The sequence below is a fragment of the Tachyglossus aculeatus genome, chromosome 10 (assembly GCF_015852505.1).
Source record: "Tachyglossus aculeatus isolate mTacAcu1 chromosome 10, mTacAcu1.pri, whole genome shotgun sequence".
Lineage (NCBI taxonomy): Eukaryota > Metazoa > Chordata > Mammalia > Monotremata > Tachyglossidae > Tachyglossus > Tachyglossus aculeatus.
Genome location: NC_052075.1, coordinates 23,493,207 through 23,501,939, shown reverse-complemented (window position 1 = coordinate 23,501,939; position 8,733 = coordinate 23,493,207). Strand labels below are relative to the sequence as shown.

Here is an 8,733-nt window from a genome sequence, read left to right as displayed (position 1 = left end):
ACTTTTAGCAGATTGCCTTCCACTCATTAGCCAGTGGCCAAGCTAGGAGTGGACTGGATATGACTCTGCTTGACTTTCCCTCCCATATTTGAGACTGGTAGAGTACTGGAAACTCTCCAGGTGCGACCCCAAGAGAGTACTTCCCAAGTGCTTAGTACAGTGCTCTGCACACAGTAAGCACTCAAAAAATATGACTGAATGAATGAATGAGTGCTGAAGTAGATACAAATTAATCAGGCGGGATACAGCCCCTGTCCCAAATGGGGCTCATAATCCAAGTAGGAGGGAGAACAGGTATTTAAATTCCCCTTTTTGCAGTTGAGGAAACTGAGGCAAAGAGAAGTGAAAAGATTTGCACAAAGTCACAAAGCAGGTTGGTGGCAGAGGTAGGATTAGAACCCAGGTCCTCTGACTCCCTGGCACTTGCTTTTTCCATAAGGCCAAGCTGCTTCCTGTGGCTTGTCTGACTAGCCTATTTTAGCTGCATTCTACCAGTCCTACCAGGAGCCACTCGGAGGGTCTAATTGTTCATTCTCTAATAGAGATTTTATTCCTGGATGCAGAATGTGCCATCTGCAGGAGTCTTCAGAGACGCTTGAATTCTTTAAGCGGCTGCCGCTCTGTATTGCAGGAGAGACAACTATTGTAAGAAATATTTATCTTGAGTGCACTTGAGATATTTCTACTTACAAAATCTGTCTAGTTTTAGTAGTGCTGTTAAAACAGTTAATCATGCATAAAACCCCAATACTTCCCACCCATTAATTTTGTTCCAGAGGGCAATTTGGCATTGACAGCTTCCATTCTGCATGGACTAGCTTTGGGCTACTCTGTGTAGCTTAAAGCTTAGAAAACTATGTCAGAAGCAGCATGGCCTAGTGGATAGATCACTGGCTTGGGAGCCAGAATGACCTGGGTTCTAAACCCAACTCCAGCACTTGTCTGCTGTGTGACTTTGGGGAAGTCACTTAACTTCTCTATGCCTCAGTTGCCTCTTAGGGATTAAGACTGTGAGCCCCATGTGTGGCATGGACTGTGTCCAGCCTGAGTAGCTTGTATCTACCACAGAGCTTGGTACGGTGCCTGGCTCATAAGTAATTGCTTAACAAATAGTGAAAAAAAAAATGGAAGGGATTGATGATGGTCCACTCATTTTCAATTCAAACTGAGAAATCTTGTATTAAAACAATGACTGTATTTATTGGCATGAAAGTAGAGGATCTGGTTCAACTGCTTTCAACTAGAGTGCTAGACTCCCTGAAGTATCATAAGAAATTTAGCCACTGCTAAAATGCTAAACGTATGAGGTCATAACTCCAAAGAGCCCATCAATCAACCAGCGCACAGTTTTAACTGTGCTCAGAACAGTCAGTCAATCTTATTTATTGAGCTCTTAGTGTGTGCAGAGTGCAGAGTATTGAGTACTTACTGTGTGTATTCTTGGGAGAATACAGTATAACAATGTAACAGACACATTCTCTGCCCACAGTGAGCTTACATTCTAGAGTACTGTACTAGGCTTTTGGGAGAATACAAAGCATAGAGTTGGTGGGCATGATCTCTGTCCTCAAGGAGTTTTACAATCTAATGGGGAGGCAGACAATAATAATTAATAACTGTGGTTCTTGTTAAGTGTTTCACTATTGCCAAGCACTGTTCTAAATGGTGGGATAGACCCCCACCACCACCTCACTGCTGTAATAATAAAAAATAATAATTATAAAAATTGTGGCACTTGTTAAGTGCTTAATATGTGCCAAGTACTGATCTAAGCCCTGAGGTAGATATAAGTTAATGGTTGGGCAAAGTCCCTGTCCCACATGGGCTAACACCCTTACTCACCATTTTTACAAATGAGGTAACTGAGGCCCAGAGAAGTTAAACGACTTGCCCAAGATCACACAGTGGGCATGTGATGGAGCCGGGATTAGAACCCAAGTCCTTGTGATGGTGGGGTAGTTAGAATGGTGGGGTAGGGAAGCAGTGTGGCTTAGCGGAAAGAGCAGGGACTTGGGCATCAGAGGATGTGGGTTCTAATCCTGACTCTGCAATTGTCTGCTGTGTGACCTTGGACAAGTCACTTCACTTCTCTGTGCTTCCGTTACCTCATTTGTAAAATGGGGATTAAGACTGTGAGCCCCATGTAGGACAACCTGGTGACCTTGTATCTACTCCAGTGCTTAGAACCAGGGGTGGCACAAAGTAAGCATGTAACATATACCACCGTTATTATTATTATTTTATGAGGATATCAGATTGGACACAGTCCATGTCCCACATGGAGCTCATAGTCCAATTAGGAAAGAGTAGGACTTAATCTTCATTTTGCAGATGAGGTAATGGAGGCACAGACAAGTTAAGTGACTTTGCCCCAGGTAACACAACAGAAACGTGGCAGAGCCAGAGTTGGCAAAGAACCCAGATCCTCTGACTCCCAAGTCTCATGATCTTTCCATTAGGCCATGCTGCTTCTCTATGAACAGATATTAAAATAATTACTGCTAAGATAAAAGGCAGCATTTGAAGACTTCTGCATAAGTACAGTGTGCAGGGACTGAGTATCAAAGTGTTTAATGGGTACAGACCCAAGTATATAGGTGAAGCAGAAAGGAAGTCAAATAGGGTGGGGTGATAAGAGGTTCTCTCAAAGGTCACCAATGACCTCCTTCTTGGCAAATCCAATGGCTCCTACTCTATCCTAATCCTCCACGACCTCGCAGCTGCCTTCGACACTGTGGACGGCCCCCTTCTCCTCAACACACTAGCCAACCTCGGCTTCACTGACTCTGTCCTCTCCTGGTTCTCCTCTTATCTCCCCGGCCATTCATTCTCTGTCTCCTTTGCGGGCTCCTCCTCCTCCTCCCATCCCTTTACTGTAGAGGTTCTTCAAGGGTCAGTTCTTGGTCTCCTTCTGCTCTCTATCTACATTCGCTCCCACAGCTATAACTATCATCTCTACGCTGATGACACCCAAATCTACAACTCTGTTCCTGCTCTCTTTCCCTCCCTTCAGGCTCGTGTCTCCTCCTGCCTTCAAGACATCTCCATCTGGATGTCTGCCCACCATCTAAAACTCAATATGTTCAAGACTGAACTCCTTTACCTTCCCTCCCAAACCCTGCCCTCTCCCTGACTTTCCTGTCACTGTAGACGGCACTACCATCCTTCCCGTCTCACAAGCCCGCAACCTTGGTGTCATCCTCGACTCCACTCTCTCATTCACCCCATGCATCCAATCCATCACCAAAACCTGCAGGTCTCACCTCTGCAACATCGCCAAGATCCACCCTTTCCTCTCTATCCAAGCCGCTACCTTGCTGGTTCAATCTCTCGTCCTATCCCGACTGGATTAATGCATCAGCCTCCTCTCTGATCTCCCATCCTCCTGTCTCTCCCCACTTCAGTCTATACTTCACTCTGCTGCCCGGATCATCTCTGTGCAGAAATGCTCTGGGCGTGTTACTCCCCTCCTCAAAAATCTCCAGTGGCTGCTTGTCAACCTACGAATCAACCAAAAACTCCTCACTCTTGGCTTCAAGGCTCTCCATCACCTTGCTCCCTCCTACCTCACCTCCCTTCTTTCCTTCTACAGCCCAGCCTGCACCCTCTGCTCCTCTGCCGCTAACCTCCTCAGTGGGCCTCGTTCTTGCCTGTCCCACCCTCGACCCCGGCCCACGTCCTCCCCCTGGCCTGGAATGCCCTCCCTCTACACATCCGCCAAGCTAGCTCTCTTCCTCCCTTCAAAGCCCTACTGAGAGCTCAGCTCCTACAAGAGGCCTTCCCAGACTGAGCCCCCTTTTCCCTCTCCTCTTCCCCTTCCCCCCGCCCTACCTCCTTCCCCTCCCCACAACACTTGTATATATATTTGTACGGATTTATTATTCTATTTATTTTACTTGTACATATTTACTGTTCTATTTATTTTGCTAATGATGTGCAAATAGCTTTAATTCTATTTGTTCTGACGACTTTGACACCTGTCTACATGTTTTGTCTTGTTGTCTGTGTCCCCTTTCTAGACTGTGAGCCTGTTGTTGGGGAAGGACTATCTCTATATGTTGCCAACTTGTACTCCCCAAGCACTTACTACAGTTCTCTGTACACAGTAAGCACTCAATAAATACAACTGAACGAATGAATGAATGAAAGAGTGGGTGATTATCACAGGGATGGGTACTTTAAGGGAAATTGAAATAGATTATCTATATGTAGAAGAAAGCAGTGGGGCTTAAAGGAAAGAACACAGGTCTGGGAGTTGGAGGACCGAAGTCCTAATCCAGGCTCCACCATTTGCTTGCTGTATGACCTTGGGCAAGTCTCTTAACTTTTCAGGGCCTCAGTTGCCTCATCTGTAAAGTGGGGATTCAACTCTCCTCCCTCTGACTTAAACTGTATCCAACCTTGTTATCATATATCTACCCCAGCACTGAGCACAGTGCTGTGCACAACTCTCCCAAATGTTTAGTGTGGTACTCTGTACAAAATGAGTTCTCAATAAATACCACTGAATGATTAACAATTACCACATCCATTTTTAATATTAATTGTAGGAAGCAGAATCTGGTCGCTGATGAACATTTAAGTGAATAATTGCTGAATATCCACCTAAACTCTAAACCTAAATTCTAAACTCTATAGTATGAGAAAAAGAGTCATAAATAAAGGACTCCAGGATATTAAAGAAGGAACCTATATCATACTATTTTGAATTTATATGAAAGAAAGGAGAGATGTGCACCAGGGATTAATAAGGCAAGTTCTCATGGACTTCCTATTCCCCATGAAAATTTTAAATTTATGCTAGGTCTATACTAATAGATTACTCAGAGACTATGTTTTGACTTCAATTGTCCAGAAACTTGTTGTTTAAAGGAAAGTTTTATGGAAACTGTTGTAATCACAGGAGACAAGAGGGGATTTGTAGCATTAGCATTTTCTGGATAATTTCTTCACACCAGTTCAGTTATTTAGAATCTTCAAAAACAGAATGACATTGGTAAATACAGAGAGGTGTGTATCTCTCCTGAGATAACACAGATCTCATAATCCTAAGCAGAGATCACATTCCAGCATTTCACCCATCCAGAAATACCGATTACAGCCTTGTTCTTTCTACAATGCTATTTTTCTGGGTCATGTCTTGCTACCTCAACATACTTTGTCCAGATGCCAGTCCAAACTTCATACACCGTTTTCATCTGTATAAAGGACAGCGTCATTCCACACACACCCTGATTTCAAAGATTTAACAATTGCATTTTATTTTATTTATTTTTTTACTGCAGCAAAGACAAGGACTGTGCTTCTGGAGGGACAGCGCCCTGGTGCTGAAATCACTCACTGACTTGGGAAGGTTAGGATTGCCCTGGGCTGCTCAGTATTTGATGCCAAAGCTGTTAGGGAGAAGTGCTTTTCCCTAAGCAGAAAGCAACTGGAGGGACAGGAATAGGGCAGATGGAAAACCCATTAATAGTCCAGTAAAATGAAGTCCGTTTGGCTGTGAGTATGCCTAAACCTGTGCTCTTTGAAAGAGACAACTCTTGAGTGAGAAAACTAATGGAGTTGAAATGAACAAAAAGTAAAAAAGTGCAGTTATCCTACAGGATTACTGAATGGAAAATAATACCCAATTTCACTCTTTCCTCGGTATGATGGTCTAATATAACTCCACTGGATCGTAATATCAAACTACTAGGAATAGCCGCTGTCTCAGCTGTTGCATTAAAGCAATCTTCCATACTTCATTCTTGATTGAGTATTTTGATGAATCTGTGTTTAACTATTAAAGACAGATAGAAAGGGGAAATATATTTCAAAGAATTTGCTGACAGCTAAATAGATGGAGATTTTAAATAAAGAATGAAGTCCTGTCAAAAGTGCATACAAAAATTGAGGCTGTGCCTACCCAGGTGAAATTGGCCCAAGGTTGGGAATCCATGCTGCAGGTTTCCATGGGGACAACAGCATTTTGCTCTGATTTTCATTTATGCTCTGGATGTAGTCTTAAAATGGATGTGAGGGTTGTTAGCTCCAGTAACCAAGGAGGAAACTGTTGGAGAGAAGAGGCAACAGCTGTAATTTTAGAGTAACAGCACTTTCCACATCCCCTAGGTAACTGTAACCCTTCAGAGGACAGTCCTTTAGGTTCTGATAACTGCTTTTGGGAAGGGATTTGGGGTGAAATCACCATTGGATGACACCCCCCCACACACACACCACCACCACCTTATTCAACCAAATACTTACTTCTTCCATGCATAAGGAGCAAATCCATGGCACCAATTCACTCTGGAAGATCTCTAGACTGTAAGCTTGTCTCTAGACTATAAGCCCATTGTAGGCAGGGAATGTGTCTGTTTATTGCTATATTGCACTCTCTCAAATTCTTAGTACAGAGCTCTGCATGCAGTATGCACTTAATAAATGACTGAATGATTTCTAGACTGTAAGCTCATTGTGGGCAGGGAATGTGTCTGTTTATTGTTATAGTGTACTGTCCCAAGTGTTTACTACTGTGCTCTGCACACAATAAGTGCTTAATAAATATGACTTGAATGACATCTACACTGTAAGCTCATTGTGCGCAGGGACGGTGGCTGTTTATTGTTGTATTGTACTCTCCCAGGCACTTAGCACAGTGCTCTGCCTGCAGTAAGTGCTCCATAAATATGATTGAATGAATCGAATGAATGAGCAGATGGAGAGATCAGAAAGTTCCAGAGAGGTGTGGAATGATCTATGGACGGGCAATCCATAATAATTATGGTATTTTTAAAATGCCTACTATGTGCCAAGCACTGTTTTAAACGCTGGGGTAGATACAGGGTAATCAGGTTGTCCCACGTGGGGCTCACACTTTTAATCCCCATTTTACAGATGAAATAAGTGAGGCACAGAGAAGTTAAGTGATTTGCCCAGGGTCACACAGCAGACAAGTGGCACAGGCGGGATTAGAGCCCACGTCTTCTGACTCCCAAGCTCATGTTCTTTCCACTAAGCCATGCTGGAGTAGCAAGTTTGGGATGGAGAGGGGAGGGTTGGGAATGTTGGAGAGATGTTGGATCATTAACTATGAAGGTGACTGTGCAGGAGGATAGCCATCACTCATTGCTCCAAACTTTCTGGTGCCACACTGTCAGAGGCGCTGCACTGTCAGAGCCAGTGGGCTGGGTAGACCATGGAGCTGACCTAGTAATGGCTTTCACTGAGCATGGTTTTTCTTTTCCTCACCTGGGCTCCAGGATTATCATGCTCTTTCAATTCTTCTCGCAGCTAGCCCAACCCACTTTCTTTATCTTTCTTGGATTCCTATTCCTTTCATTCATTCAGTCAGTCATATTCATTGAGTGCTTACTGTGTGCAGAGCAATATACTAGGAGTAGTATTAGTATACTAGGAGTATACTAATATACTCACTTAGAATACAATATAACAGTAAACAAACACATTCCCTGCCCACAGTGAGCCTACAATCTAGCAGGAGAGATAGGAATTAATGTAAATGAATAAATGACAGGTATGTACATAAGTTCTTCTCTCAGGATCACACCTGGAGAGTTTCCAGCACTCTACCAGCCTTGGCTACAGGAAGGAGAGTGAAGCAGAGGCCTACCCATTCCGTTCCTAGCTTGGGCAGTGGTTAGCGAGTGGAAGGAAACCTGCTACAAGTCAACACTCACCTGTGCTGGGCAGCAGCAACATGGGAGAGAGTCGAGGATGGAGACTCAGGTTTACTGCATGGAAGAAGGTAATGGTAAACCACTTCCATATTTTTGCCAAGAAAACTCTATCGATACACTTCCAGAACGATTGCAGATGGAGAGCGGGACCTTCTGGGGGAGCTGTGACCATGGAATCATTATGGCTCAGAGTCAACTTGACAGCATAAAAGAGTCAACTTGACAGCATAAAACAAGATGTACCTAAGTGCTGTGGGGCTGGGAAGGGGGATGAATAAAGGGAACAAGTCAGGATGACACAGAAAGGAGCAGGAGAAGAGGAAAGGAGGATTTAGGGGAGGCCTCTTGGAGGAGATGTGGCTTCAATAAGGCTTTGAATGAAGGGGAGAGTAATTGTCTGTCGGATTTGAGGAGGGAAGGCGTACCAGGCTAGAGACAGGATGTGGGTGGGGGGGTCGATGGTGAGATAGATGACACTGAGGTACAGTGGGACGGTTAGCATTCCTAGTCTTTCATTCCCTCTACACTAACAATGAGTTCCCCAAAATTTAGTTCTGGATGCTACTCTTTTCCCTCTATATTTTCACTCATGGAAAACTGACCCTTTCACATGGTTTCAATATCCTTATTCCCCAGGCCTACGTTTCATAAGATGTCACTGCCCCTAAGTGGCAATCCTTGATAACATCCCCAGCTTTTCCAGTCATGGATCCACTCAGTCACCTCAACATTCAGGTATTCATCTGATTACTTATTTGTTATTTGTCTACCAACTCTGTTGCATTGTACTCCTCAAAGAACTTAGTACAGTGCTCTGCACACAGCAAACACTCAATAAATATTGTTGAATTATTGATTACTTTCTCATTATTATTCATATCTATTCTTTCACTCTTTTTTATGTCATATATGTTGTTTTCACCTGCTGTCTCTTCCACCGGATAATAAACATCTTGAGGGTAGGGTTGATGTACTTGGTGTTGTATTCTCTGCACAGAATAGGCATTTGGCACTTTGGTTTTCATTCATTCCTTCATTCAGTCATACGTATTGA

General features: G+C 43.6%; 2 non-coding genes across 2 annotated transcripts; one reads left to right on the top strand and one right to left on the bottom strand.

Moving 5' to 3' along the window:
* On the bottom strand, positions 1–138 carry LOC119933890. Its single transcript, XR_005452758.1, has one exon. It is a non-coding gene; the product is annotated as a small nucleolar RNA SNORA7 (small nucleolar RNA).
* A 7,393-nt stretch (positions 139–7,531) lies between these two features.
* On the top strand, positions 7,532–7,669 carry LOC119933851. The gene has a single exon (XR_005452721.1). It is a non-coding gene; the product is annotated as a small nucleolar RNA SNORA7 (small nucleolar RNA).
* The last annotated feature ends 1,064 nt before the right edge of the window (positions 7,670–8,733 follow it).